This window comes from Aotus nancymaae, unplaced genomic scaffold, assembly GCF_030222135.1.
Source record: "Aotus nancymaae isolate 86718 unplaced genomic scaffold, 86718_ANA_hifiasm-v0.15.2.pri h1tg000088l, whole genome shotgun sequence".
Lineage (NCBI taxonomy): Eukaryota > Metazoa > Chordata > Mammalia > Primates > Aotidae > Aotus > Aotus nancymaae.
The window spans coordinates 941,416-957,640 of record NW_026988503.1 but is presented as its reverse complement, the minus strand read 5'-3'; positions in this window follow the sequence as shown (position 1 = coordinate 957,640).

Here is a 16,225-nt window from a genome sequence, read left to right as displayed (position 1 = left end):
TGATGTAAATTTACAGTATTGATAAATACAGTATAATACTGTAAATGTATTTTCTCTTCCTTATGGTTTTCTTAATAACATTTTTTCTCTAGGTAGCTTCATTGTAAGAACACAGCATACAATACATGTAACACATAAAATATGTGCTAATTGGCTATTTATGTTATCACTAAGTCTTTTGGTTAATGTAGGCTATCAGGCATTAAGTTTTGAGGTAGTCAAATGTTATAAATAGATTTTTTACTGCACAAGGGTCAGCACTTCTATCTCCTGCATTGTTCAAGGCTCAACTATATCTCGAAGAAATAGAGAAATAATTTATAATTACACACTTTTCTAGGGTAAATGCTCTAAGAAAAGGCCAGGGTCCTGTCTAAAGTTTGACGCAGATGAGAGAAAAAAAAGGCTCTCTTGGTCAGTTGCTATTGTCATCTATGCCCCAAGTAATGACTACAAAAGAATGAAAATACTGACATTATCAAATTCTTTTGAGTGATCTTCATTTTATTCTCTACCTCAACATATCTTGCTATGTTGAGATTTCAAGATTTTAGTTCCATTCAAATGTTGATTATTTTTCGAAGTTCTAGAACAAAGGCATTTGAGTATAGCAATTAACTGAAATATAAGATCACTAACTTACAATAGTAATATGAAAATAATATAACAAATAAAATAACAAGCCTGTGTATGTGTGTGTTCACATGCATGAGAACACATATGTGTGTGTCTGTGTGTATAGCAATTTACCTTTGGAAGAAAAAAATGTTGGTAAAAAGAAATTAATAGTAGTGAGTTTTTGACAGTTTATTCTATTAACGTATTGTTAACATTAATTATGTCAAGCAAAAAATGACTCCTTATCTTATGGACAAATTTTTTTGAAGTGGGTTTGGGCTTACCAAACAGATAAATTAATGCCTCATTGATACCTGAGAGATTGTTTCTACATTATATTCAAAACAAGAAAACTAGGATGTTTGTTCACATGTTTAATCTCTATCAAATAAGCTACTAATAAACCAACAGAAATTCATGCAGTATGAATTTGTAAAACTCAACTAAATCTCTCTAGACTTTTGTCAACTTATAAAGAAGCCACTGCATCAAGTTCACAACTCAATGGCAATTGAGGATTGAGTCAGTTTTTAATATGAAGCTTTTGAAAATCTAGAAAACAGCATTTTTATATAGAAATAACTATTTGCAGGGTGACTTTTTCTTTTCTTTGAAAGCATACATTGAAATCACTCAAGTGATATATTACCAGCATATATATATATATACACACACACACACACACACACATAGTATTAGTTTTCAAGTTGCTAATAAAGACATAGCAAAGATTGAATAATTCATAAAGGAAAAATGTTTAATGGACTCACAGTTCTGCATGGCTGGGAGGCCTCAAAATCATGGTGGAAGATGGATGGGCTCCCACAACCTTGGGCAGTTTTGCCCCTGTGACTTTGCAGGGTACAGCCTCTCTCTCAGCTGCTTTCATGGGCCGGTGCTGAATGTCTGCAGTTTTTCCAGGTGCACAGTGCAAGCTGTTGGTGGATATACCATTGTCGTGTCTGGAGGATGGTGGCCCTCTTCTCACAGTTCCATTAGGTAGTGCCCTAGTACGGATTCTGTGTGGGAGCTTCAACCCCACATTTCCCTTCTGCACTGCCCTAGCACAGGTTCTCCATGAGGGCCCCACACCTGAAGCAAATTTCTGCCTAGACATCCAGGTGTTTCCATACATCCTCTGAAATTAAGGCAGAGGTTCCTGAACCTCAATTCTTGACATCTTTGTACCTGCAGGCTCAACCACATGGGAACTGCCAAAGCTTGGGACTTGCACCCCTAGAAGCTATGGCCCACACTGTACCTTGGCCCATTTTAGCAACAGCTAGAGCAGCTAAGACACAGGGCACGAAATCCCAAGGCTACGTGCAGCGGGAGGCCCCAGACCCAGCCCAGGAAACCATTTTTCCCTCCTAGGCCTCTCTGGGCTTGTGATGAGAGGGGCTACCACAAAGATCTCTGAAATGACCTGGAGACATTTTCCCCATTGTCTTGTCGATTCACATTCGGCTCGTTACTTATGCAAATTTCTACAGCTGGCTTGTATTTCTCCTGAGAAAATGGGTTTTTCTTTTCTACTCCATAATCAGGCTGCAAATTTTTCAAACTTTTATGCTCTACTTCCTCTTGAACACTTTGCCACTTAGAAATTTCTTATGTCAGATACTCTCTCTCAAGTTCAAAGTTCCACAAATCTCTAGGGCTGCCTGTTACACAGTTCCAAAGTCGCTTACACATTTTTGGGTATCTTTACAGCAGCACCCCATTCTGCCAGTACTAATTTACCATATTACTCAATTCTCATGTTGCTAACAAAGACATACCCAAGACTGGATAATTTATAAGGGAAAGAGGTTTAATGGATTCACAGTTCCACGTGTCTGGGGAGGCCTCACTATCATGGCAGAAGACAAAGGAAGAAGAAAGGGATATCTTACATGGTGGCAGGCAAGAGAGAAGTGCCAAGCAAAAGGAGGAAAATCCCCTTATGAAATCATCAGATCTTGTGAGAACTCACTCACTATCATGAGAACAGCAGCATGGGGTAACATCCCCCATGATTTAATTACATCCCACTGGTTTATTCCCACAACGTGTGTGGATTATGGGAACTACAATTCAAAATGAGATTTGGGTGGGGCACAGCTAAAACATATCAATAGTAAAAAAAATCAAAATCTCCATTAAAAAAAACTACAAGGGAAGAAAGTTGAGTGAAGAAAGTGTTGATGTGGAATATCCAATAATCCAAAAGTGGTGAAGATATAAATTAGTTTCATCTTAGGATGCTATTTGGTTAGCTTCCTTTCTAATTAAAAAAAAAAAAATTCTTCGTTTCCTTCAAATTTGAGGTCACACTGGTAAGCAGACCTGGGCGTCATTTCTTTGCATGAAGTAGAATTTTTTAGAGAAACTAAGAGGATAAAAAATATTAGCAGGTTACTTTTCATAGTTTTGCTTTTTTAATGCCAATCTTGTGAAAGAGAAAGCAAAATAAATCCATAGCTGATGTGATATTAGGCCAGGGCCAGAGGAAAGGACATTGAATTTATACCAGAAAGGGAAGCATTGGCCCTACCGCCCTGGATGACTACAGAGAACTCAGGCTCCCTGCATACCACAACTTATTCTGAACATTGCCTTTCACTCCAGATACATTGAAGCATAGAGTCATCTTAAATACTATTTTGACTGCTTAGATTTTATTTAACAAATTTTAATATTGCTTCTGCTAGTCTTTAAAAACCAACTGTTCCTCTTAAGATGAACAAAAATCTATTCTAGATTTAGATTCATAGAAACGAGGAAATGAAAAAAAATTCATTGATGCTTTTACAGGGTCTATAAGGTACACATTCAATCTTGCTTTAGTTTAAAAGACGTGGATAATATAGAGTAAAACCTTATTAATTCTATTCTAGTTAGATTGTTGAGCAGAGGGAAGAAAGCAATTATACTGAAGAAAAAGGAGAAAGGAATTAAGAAAAAGATTTGGTAGAGATGGAGATACTTTCCTCACAAAATTCTTCTCTATCAGAAAACCTAAACTGTTGATTTTTGGAGAACTAGCCCAAACTAATATCCACTTGATTCAGAATATTTTTGCTTCTAAATGCATGGCATAATATATCTGTAAACTTTATCCTTATCTAAATAGGATTGAGAAAAAATACTTATTGTCCTCAGGGATGCAAAAGAAATAGAATACTATCAATATAATTTCACTCTGTTAAACATGTCAGGAAACATAATAGCTTTCTGTAGTCTACAACCCTTGTTAATTACTTATATTATCTTGTTATCCAGGTTTCACAACAGGTAGTAGTTAAATTATAATTGGCACATCCCTAAAGACTGAAGATGAAAAATAAATACACTAGAAAAAATATATCTCCACTGATTACCTTCAAAATCTTTAATAAATGTCGTTAAGAAGTGATTTTAAAACCTTCTCTCTGACAGTAATGAATCATTTGTCAATTGTTACTGTAAAGTGATGATAGAGTTATTGTGTAGCAAAATGTTTAGAACCAATGCTGATGTTTTGGAGCTATTTATGCTTTGGCAAACATTGGAGATAAGGACTGGGAATTGGCACCAAAACGGAACTCTCAGTTACTTCAGGAGAAAGCTATTTTATTCTGAAATTTTTCATTGAACAGCACAAACCCAACAATAACTATTGAAAGCCAATAACTCTGTGATAACATTCATATCTAAAAATCTAAGACTTGGGTCAATTCCTGCTGGTTTCTTTTCAGGAACCACAAGAAAGTAAAAGAAGCTACAGAAATATACTAAAATATTTACCTTTCAACCCATTTTTCATTTCAAGCAATATTTATTTGCAAATATTGATAAGTGAACCTGTAAAATCATAAATAAAGTTTGTTTTAAAAGTATGAAGATATTAAAAGTTTGTCCTTTGATAAAGAAGTTTTTATTATTTCTTATATGTATAGAATTTATGATAGGGAAAATTGATATAGATTCTTTGCATTATGTAATTTATTTTATATATGTATATTATAATTTTAATTTTATTAATTTATTTCTCATATCTCACAACAATCTTATGTCACAGTTAACAGGTTGATTTTTTTCTTGTGAGATGAGACTAAAATAGTTGCATACAAGAGGCCAACAAACATATGAAAAAATGCTCATCATCACTGGTCATTAGAGAAATGCAAATCAAAACTACATTGAGATACCATCTCACGCCAGTTAGAATGGCGATCATTAAAAAATCTGGAGAAAACAGATGCTGGAGAGGATGTGGAGAAATAGGAACACTTTTACACTGTTGGTGGGAGTGTAAATTAGTTCAACCACTGTGAAAAACAGTGTGGCGATTCCTCAAGGACCTAGAAATAGAAATTCCATTTGACCCAGCAATCCCATTACTGGGCATATATCCAAAGGATTATAAATCGTTCTACTATAAGGACACATGCACACGAATGTTCATTGCAGCACAGTTTACAATAGCAAAGTCCTGGAAACAACCCAAATGCCCATCGATGATAGACTGGACAGGGAAAATGTGGCACATATACACCATGGAATATTATGCAGCCATAAAAAACGAGGAGTTCACGACCTTTGTAGGGACATGGATGAACCTGGAAACCATTATTCTCAGCAAACTGACACAAGAACACAAAATCAAACACCACATGTTCTCACTCATAGGCGGGTGTTGAACAAGGAGAACACATGGACAAGGGGAGCACTATATACGGGGGTCTGTAGGGGGGGAGGGGGGATAGCAGGGGGGTGGGGAGTTGGGGAGGGATAGCATGGGGAGAAATGCCAGATATAGGTGAAGGGGAGGGAGGCAGCAAATCATACTGCCACGTATGCACCTATGCAACAACCTTGCATGTTTTTCACATGTACCCCAAAACCTAAAATGCAATAAATAAAAAAAAAAAAAAAAAAAAGAGTTGCAGTTCGTGTTTTGGCTTTTTAAGTTTTGTTTTTGTTTTTGTATATCCCAAAGCACAACTTAACCGCATAGGTCAAAAGATTAACACATATATAACATCTATGGGTACATCAGACCTTCCAATAAACTAATGCCAATTTCAAACAGAACATTAGATGCTTTATTTCTAAATTGAGTCAAAAAATCAGCATTTTAAAGTGGTTTAGGTAAAATGACAAAGCCAAATTGAACCAACACCTGTGTGTTTCATTTAGACTATGGATTCCCACATACTAGTGGTAGAAAAAGATTTCAACAAATATTCAACCCCTTGCCTCACTCTTAAACACTAAAACTTTTAAGAAATATGGCAATTACAGGCCGGGCGCGGTGGCTCAAGCCTGTAATCCCAGCACTTTGGGAGGCCGAGGCGGGTGGATCACGAGGTCAAGAGATCGAGACCATCTTGGTCAACATGGTGAAACCCCGTCTCTACTAATACAAAAAATTAGCTGGGCACGGTGGCGCGTGCCTGTAATCCCAGCTACTCAGGAGGCTGAGACAGGAGAATTGCCTGAACCCAGGAGGCGGAGATTGCGGTGAGCCGAGATCGCGCCATTGCGCTCCAGCCTGAGTATCAAGAGCGAAACTCCGTCTCAAAAAAAAAAAAAAAAAAAAAAAAAAAAAGAAATATGGCAATTACTTTTCACAACCAAAAATTATAGTAGAAAAAAATAGAAAACAAAATTCTAGGTAAAATGTTAAGCCTTTGAGAATTCTCCAAGTCAAACAGACTTTTATCCCAGTGTCTAAATAATTCATCTTCACCTTGGGGGTAAAAAAAAAAGACTGTCTTTGATATATACATGCTACCCAGAGGCAGAATCTCAGAATGTACAAAAGTTATTTTGGTCAATAATAAAAAAATGGAAAACTTCCCAAATGATGTAATAAAGCTAACATAGCTTTGATATTCAAACTTGGCAAATATAGCACAAGAAAAAAAAACTGAAGAAATTTCATTAGAAAATACAGCTACAAGTGCCAGATAAAATATCATGCAAATCAAATCTGGCAGTTTATTAAATAGATAAAATACCAGAGCAAATACGTGGTTTGAAAAGATGAACAGATGCCTCAAAATTAGGAAATCAGTTCAAAAAACACATGTTATCAATAGGTTAAAAGTTTCTAAAAACACATAATTCTCTCAATAAATATTAATAAATAAATTGACAAAGTTTAATATCAGACCTGATTATATTTAAATCCTTAATAAAATAGAAAGAGAAGGAAATTTCCTTAGAATTATGATATATATCTGGCCCAAATACAAAAGTAGTCTTTACAAAGAAATGTTAAAGAAATTATAATAAATAGAATAAAGCAAGATTGCCAAACAGTAACACTGTTATTAAAATGTTTCTAGCCAAAGCAATAAATAAAAATAGGGAAGTGTAATAGAAGATATAAATATCTAAAAAGAAGGCAAAATTTTCATTACTTGTAGATAATACTATTATCAATCCCCAAAATGATTGAATAATCAATTAAACTTCTGAATGTTTAAACTTTCTGAATTTTGAGATAATATATAGAAATCAGTAGCTTTTCCATATACCTCAAATAGTTCATTGAAATATAGAGTCAATCACAAAGTAATAATAATATCATAATGACTTCACACATAAAATTGTTTACAATATCTTTAATAAGAAATATGAAAGAAAACTTTACTTAGCAATGTAAGAAAAATAATAGATAAACATGCATTATTCCTGAATGGAAGTATACAATATTTTAAGGATTATAATTCTCATCAAAATAACTTATAGAGAATTTTTAAAGTACTTCATTTAATAAAACTAAAACTTATTATACATATATACCCACAAATACACACACACGTTTACATATATATTTATTGGGAGACTACCTTTTCCTAGCGCTAGCTGTGACCAGTTATTTTAGAGACCACTTAACCACCACTTAACAACCACTTGACCATCACGTTATGGTTGCTGGACTCTCCTGTTGTATGTGTGAGGTGAAAGGGCTCTCTCCTGCCCTGCTCATACCCAACTAGCTACTTACTATAACAAATGTATCAAAATGAACAGAAAACAGAACAAAAACCATGAATCAGAATGAACAGAATACTTCTGAAACAGAAAACTGATGTTGGCTTCTGTATTTCAAATTACTAAAAATGAAGTTTAGACATCAACAAGAAAAAAAAAATGCCTGTATCTACTACTATCCAATATTCTATTGTCCCTCCTAGCCATTGCAAGAAGATAAGGAAAAAAGCGAGAAATAAACTATGGAAATAAAGAATCAAGTATCTCACTGTTTGTATGTGTTATGATTGTTTTGCTATGAAATCTAAGACAATCATCTGAAACACTATTATAACTGCTAAGTTAGGATATTAACAAGACAAAAAAATGAGAGAAAAAGTTTAATAGTTTTCTAAACACAAAAAATAATCAATATATGTAATGAGAAAAAAATTCACAATAGCAATAAAAACCCACAAATGTTGAAAAATAATAGTTTCTGGAAAAGAGAAAATAGTAATACAGATTGAGTCCTTTTTTCCTAGAAGAAAAATATATCATAAAAGTCCAGTAAATAAAGGAGGATTGTGTTAGCTCAGAATGAATAAATAGATCAATGAAATAAAACAGAGATTCCAAAATAAATCATATCTATAAGATAATATGTGGCAAATCCAGACAGGTCTGCAGCAACCTCAGTTCTTCCCTTCTCAGAGGAAGGAATTCGACTGAGGGACACAGGGCAGAAGGAGATAACAAGGCAATTTTTAGAGCAAGTTTATTAAAAAGCTTTAGAGCAGTAATGAAAGGAAGGAAAATAAGAAAAATACACTTGGAAGAGGACCAAGCAGTCACCTTCAGAGATCAAGTGCATGGCTTGACCTTTTGACTTGGGATTTTATACACTGGTATACTTTGGTGGTCTTGAATTACTTCTCCCAAGTCCTGAGATTTTATTTGGAAGCTGGCGATCATCAGTGTCAGGTTTTTTTCTATGTATTTATTAGGAGACTACCTTTTCCTAGCGCTGGCTGTGACCAATTATTTTAGAGACCACCTGATATCCACTGGACCATCACTTAACAACCACGTGACCATCACTTGATGGTTGCTAGACTCTCCTGCTGTATGTGTGGGTGAAGGAGCTCTTTCCTGCCTTGCTCATACCCAACTAGCTACCTACTGTAACAAATACAGTATACAACAAAGGTGAAATTTCAGGTCAATGTGGGCAAATGGGATTTTTAATAAACAGTGTTGGATCATTTGGAAATCCCTTAGGAAAAATTAAACTAGAGCTTTACCTCACATCATGCACTCATGTAAATTATAGTTGGATCAAACTTTTCAATGTAAAATTATACAAAATACTGGAAAACTTATAGAAAAATATTCATATAACATTATTGAAGGAGATATATGAAACCTAAGAATAACTAAAACATTGGACAGATTCGACTACAAGTTTTAAACAACTGTATAATAAAATTGACCATCAATAAAGTTAAAAGACAGGTAATATTCTAGATCAGGTTGAAAATGGTGGCCCATAGACTGGCTGCTAGTTTTTGTGAGTAAAGTTTTATTGGTGCACACTCATACCCAATCATTTACATATTGTCTGTGGTTGTTTTCATACTCTGGGGATGGCTGGATTACTGTGACAGACTCCATATGGCCAGCAAACTCTGAAATATTTGTCAACCTCTGCTCTAGGAGAAAATATTTGCAACTTATATAACAGACAAAAGATTAATCCTCAAAATGGTCACAAGAATAAGATGTCAATCATGCCCAACTGAGTTTACCACTCACACCACCAAAAGAAATACTGCTTCAAAAGAGTCTCAGTAATGTCTCAGAAGCTGGTAGTGAAGAGTGAATATTACAGCATTTTGAAGTCAGGGTTCTAGTGCTTAAAGGCAAGTCTTTCAATAATGAAATCTGGTGAGAATTTTAAGAAAATATACTACTAATAAAAAGGTAATTAAAATATAACTGTCATGTGATAAACTATATATATTTGAATATATAATTTGATGTTTAGACATGTATATAAAATCCATGAAACTGTCCTCGCAGTCAAATAAAGAACAGGTCAATCACCCCCAGAAGATTACTGACTGGCCTTCCTGCAACACTCTCCTTCCCCAGTCAACCATAATGGATGTTGCTATATTAATTTCGATCTACTGTATTTTCTCATAGCAATGTTTTACAGTTTTCAGTGTATGTGTCTTGCACATCTTTTGTCAGATTTATCTCAAAGTACTTCATAACTTTGATGATGTGGTAAAACAGATTATTTGTTTATTTATAATTTCCAGTTGTTCATTAGTAGTATATAGAAATATAATTAACTTTTCTACATTGATCTTATACTCTAAAAGGTTGCTAAAATTATGCATTAGTTTCAGCAGCTATTTGTAAATTCCATTAGGCTTTCTGATACATGTGATCATGTCATCAGTAAATGAAGATCATATAATTTTTTCCTTTTCAAAGTGAATGATTTTTTTCTTGCCTATTCACTGTCTAGAAACTCCAGTGTAATGTCAAATACAAGTAATATAAGTGGATATCCTTATTTTGTTCCTGATCTTATGGAAAAAATATTCAGTCTTTCATCATTAGAGATGATGTCAGCTGTAGGTCTTTCATAGATGCCCTTTATCACATTAAAAACACCCTTCTACTCCTAATTGGCATAGAGTTTTTCCAGGAATAGATGTTGGATGATATCAAATTCATTTTTTCAGTGTTATTCAGATGATCAAATACGATATATATATATAAAAAGCAATCCTATTTTTCAGAAAGTTACTCTATTGATAAGGATTTTCACAGAAGTGATAAAATGTAGATTTTCTATGTCTCAGTAACCAAAATTCTATATTAAGTTCATACAGCTTAACTATGTTCTATTTTTGTTCAAAGTCTAAAACACAGGAAGCATACACTACAAATTATTTTCACTCTCCCTCTTACTTGAATCATTCCTTTCAATTAACATTTCTATACATGTTGAAGAAAGAGGAAAAAAAGAGAATGAGAGAGCTAAAGAAAAGAGAGAGAGGTAGGTAAAGAAAGTAGAAGAGAGAGGGAGAAAGGGAGACAAGTTAGATTAAAAACAATCTAATAAAATATGAGCAATGCACATAAAAAATTAAAATGTCTAATTAACATATGAAAATGAACTCTGTGATTAAAATTTACCTTTTGGAATACAACATTTTATTAGTATTTACCTTTGGAGCCTATATATAAGTTTTGCATTAAATTCTATTAATCTAGTTGCTCTCATGCCAACATTTTAGTACTGTATTTGTTTTATCTTTTAAATAGTTTATGTTAATACATATATACACCATGGAATACTATGCAGCCATAAAAAAATGATGAGTTCATGTCCTTTTTAGGGACATGGATGAAACTGGAAAACATCATTCTCAGCAAACTGACACAAGAACAGAAAACCAAATACCACATGTTCTCACTCATAGTCGGGTGTCGAACAAAGAGAACACATGAGCACAGGGAGGGGAACATCACACACTGGGATCTGTTAGTGGGGGGCTAAGGGAGGGACAGCAGCGGGGTGGGGAGGTTGGGGAGAGATAACAGATATAGGTGCCGGTGGTTTGGAGGCAGCAAACTACCTTGCCATGTATGTACCTATGCAACAATCCTGCATGATCTGCACATGTACCCCAGAACCTAAAGTACAATTAAAAAAAGTTTATGTTAATACAAAATAAAATAAATCCCGTTTTATTATTCCTTCTTTAAAAAAGTCTTGTATTTTTGCTCATTTGTTTTACTAAACAAGTTTTTAAATATTTCACTAATTACACATTTTGCTGTATTTTATTTTGAAAATTTCACAAAGTTTGTGATGTCCCATCACATGTTTATTATTCCTGCCAGTGTGGAAATTAAGTAACTGTTGTTAGTGAATTAGATATCTAATCACATTAGTCACTGTTATTCAATAAGTACTTCCCTGGTTTCTAGCTTAATTTTAAAATGTTGAAAATGTTCAATGATTTCTATGGGTACTGATTCTTAGCTTCAGCAGAAGAGATAAGGGAATCCATTGAACAAGCAAAACAGCACACCTTCAACCTAAGCAAAAATTCATTTTGTCAAGACAGTTCAGGAAAATATTTAAGTGTGAGAAATACATAAAACAAAACTCATGTTAATTATACAAGTCATTCATAACTTATATATCCAATATATCTTAAATGTTAAATAAATGCAAAATGAAAAAAATAACATGGAAACTTATATGAAGACTCTCTGAACACTTGAACAAGTTTTGGAGATGTATGCATGTAATAGTGAACCTATTCATTTCCAATGATTTTACTACACATTCTCTTGCCCTTAAAGGCCTCTAAAATCAACTGTGTTTCAGTTTCATATATATTAATGAAATAATTTCTGAATCTATCTATCTTCTATCTTATATTTCCTTGTATCTGTAAACTATAGTCTGCATTTATATGTACATAGTATGCATAGTTTGAATGCAGGAAATTCAGCATTACCCTGATGCCAAAACCACACAGTTACACAACAACAACAACAAAAGAGATTATAGGCCAGTCTTTCTGATAAACATCAATGCAAAATTCCTCAACAAAATACTAGCAAATCAAATTTAACAACACAGTAAAAAGATTGTTTACCATATTCAAATGGAATTAATACCAGAGATGAAAGGATGTTTCAACATTATCAAATCAAGAAATGTGATATATTACATTAACAGGATCAAGGACAAAAAAAATGATAATTTCAATAGTGCAGAAAAAACACTTAATAAAATGAACATCTCTTCATGATAACTCTCAACAAACTAGGAATCGAAAGAACATACTTCAACACAGTAAAGGTCATATATGACAAACCCACAGCTAACATCATATTGAATGGCAAACAGATGAAAGCTTTTCTCTAAGAACTGGAATAAGACAAGGATTTCCACTCTTACCACTTTTATTCAACATGTACTAGAAGTCTTCGCCAGAGCAATTAGGCAAGAGAAAGAAATAAAGGGCATCGGACATCTAAATAGGAAAAGGAGAAGTCAAATTATTCATCTCTGCAGAAAATATGATCTTCTACCTAGAAAACCCCAAAGATCCTACCAAAAAAAAAAAAACTGTTAGAACTAATAAATTCAATAAAGGTGTAGGGTACAAAATCAACATACAAAAATTAGTAGTGTTTCTTTATACCAATAGTGAACTATCAAAAACAGAAATCAAGAAATTAATCCCATTTACAATAACTACAAAAAATTAAAGTCCTAGGCATAAATTTAACCAAGAAAATGAAAGATATCTACAATGAAAACTATAAAATGTTAATGAAAAATATTGAAGACACACACAAAAATGGAAGGATATCCAGTGTTCATGGATTGGAGGAATTAATATTCTTAAAATGTTCCTACTACCCAAAGTAATCTACAGGATAACTGTAATCCCAATTAAAATACCAGTGATACTCTTCACAGAAATAGAAAAAAAAAATTCTAAAATGCATAAGAAACAACAAAAGATCCCAAAGAGCCAACATATTACCTGACTTCAAAATAAACTACAAATATAGGATAACCAAAATAGTACAATACTGTCATAAAAACAGATACATAGACCAATGGAACAGAATAGAGAATCCAGAAATAAATTCATGCACTTACATTCAACTGATTTTTGACAAAGGTGATAAGAACACAAATTAAGGAAAGGACAGCCTCTTTAAAAAAATGGTACTGGGATAACTGGATACCTACAGGCAGAAAATTCAAGCTAAACCCTTATCTCTTACTATATAAAAATCACCTGAAAATGGAATAAACACTTGCATGTAACACTTGAAAGGATAAAACTACTAGAAGAAAACATAAGGGAAATGTGCCCTGGCATAGGTATGACCAAGGATTTTTTTCATATAACCTCAAAAGTACAGGCAACAAAAGCAAAAACAAACGAATGGGACTACCTCAAACTACAAAACTCTGCACAACAAAGGAAACCATCAATGGAGTGAAGAAACAATCTATAGAATGAAAGAAAAGATTTGCACACTATGCATTTGATACAGGGTTATTATTCAGAACACATAAGAAACTCAAACAACTCAATAGCAAATCATTATTATTATCAATTGATATAAAATGGGCAAAATACCTTAATAGACATTTCTCAAGAGAAGACATACAAATGCACAACAGGTGTATGAAAAGAAGTGTTCAACATCACTAACCATCAGGGAAATGCAAATTGAAACCTCAATGAGATATCACCTCACATCTGTTACGATGCTGATTATAAAAAAGACAGAGATAACAAGTAATTGTGAGTGTGTGGAGTAAAGGGGAACTTAGTATTTCATTGAGAGAATACATTGGTACAGCCATTATGGAGAACAGAACGAGGTTCTTCAAAAAATTTAAAAAGTAAAACTACCATATGATCCAGTAATCCCAGTATTAGGTATATATCCAGAGGATATAAAATCAGTATGTCAAAGAGATCTGTACTCCCACATTTATTTAAGGCCAATTTACAATAGCCAAGATATGGAATCAATCTAAGTGCCCATCAGCAGATGAACGAATACAGAAAATGTAGTCTGTATTTACAATGGAGTATTATTCAGCATTTTAAAAAGAACGCAATCCTGTCACTTATAACAACATGGATGAACCTGGAGGACATTATGTTAAGTGAAATAAGCCAGGTACAGAAAAATAATGATCTCACTCAAATGTGGAATCTAAGAAGTTGATTTCATAGAAGTAGAGAGTAGAATAGTAGTTACTAGAGGCAGAGGAGGAAAGGGAGGAAAGGTGATAGGGAGAGATTAGTCAACGAGTACAAAGTTATAGTGAGAAAGAAAAAATGCTGGTTTTCAATTGCACAGCAGGGTCACCATGATTAATGATACTGTATTACATATTTCAAAATAGCTAGAAAAGAGATTGTATTAGTTTGTTCCCACACTGCTAATAAAGACGTACCTAAGACTGGGTAATTAATTAAGGAAAGAGCTTTAATTGACTCACAGTGTAGCAGTACTGGGGATGCCTCAGGAAACTTACAATCAGGGTGGAAAGGGAAGCAAACATACCTTTTTCACATGGTGAGAGATAATGAGAACTGAATAAAGGGGAAAGCCCCTTATAAAACCATTAGATCTCATGAGAACTCACCCACTATCATGAGAACAGCATGGGGGAAACCACCCTCATAATTCAATTACCTCTCGCCAGGCCCTCCCACCACACATGAGGTTTATAGAAAATACAATTCAAGATGAGATTTGGGTGGGGACACAGCCAAACCATATCAGAGTTATTGAATGTTGTCACCACAAAGAAGTATTAAGTGCATGAAGTGATGGATAAAATCAGTAAATACCCTGATTTTATCTTTACACAATATATTCATGGATTAAAATATCACACTTTACCATGTAAATATGTACAATTATTATGAGTTAATTCTAAAAACTCTCATTGCTATTTGCTTTTCATAGGACATTTATAATGAGTATTTTTAGCCTTGATGTCTTGATGTTTTTCATGAAGACTTGATTGACATGTTGATAGACTCTTCTAGATCTGATGAAACTGTGAATTTTACTATGGGTAATTTTAGAAATCATGAACCTCTTGCTAATTTGACGTTTCAAATTTTTAATTTGTTTCATGTAGGAAAAAGTCTCTAGATGATAGCAACTGATTGTGAAAAAGGTCAAAAATTATACAAATCATTTAAAACTCAGAGACCTAATATACCTTAAATATCAGGAACACTTGAAAGAGAATTTAAGACATCCTAACATAATGGAGGACCAAATCATTCTCTCTCTCTCTCTCTCTCTCAATGATTTCACCATACATATTCTTGCCCTTGGAGCCTCTAGGACCAACTCTGTTTCATTTTATATATTAATTAAATGGCTTCTGATTCTACATATCTCCCATATCATATGTCCTGGTATCCACAAACCATAGTCTATGAAACTTAAACCATTGTTTTAGCATCAAAACCTTTGTTTTAACTTCCCAATATGCTTACTGTTACAGGGTTACTCCATTTACACAAGATGATACATATGTCATAAATATTTTTTAGTCACTTTCACTGTTCATAAGCTTTTTACATCTTTGTTTTTTATCATTTTGGAAGCTACAAAATGAATCATGAGCTGACCTGCTTTTAATCATAAAATAGCTATGATTCGGATGGCATCAAAGTAATGTTTCAAATTCCAAACCTCACCCTAAAAAGTACACATTACCCTCTATTTAATTGATTAAGATACTAAAACACAGAATTTGTCACCCCTTCTCACCTGCCCTCCTCCATAATTCTTTAGCTATTAAAATGGCTTAGCTAGGATGTGGACCAAGGTCTGTCCAACTCCACAGTCCCTGATGTATCCAAAAGAACTGTCCTCTACACATCAACACAACAATCACAAAAGTCACTTTCTCTAAGTGCTCTTGATATGATCATTCCATGTCAAGTAATTCATTTTACTTTCAATCATCATTTACCTATAAGTTTTGCTCTCCCCAACTTGCACTGCTTTTACTTAAGTGTGTTTATGTAGTTTTGTAGCCTTCACTAGTATC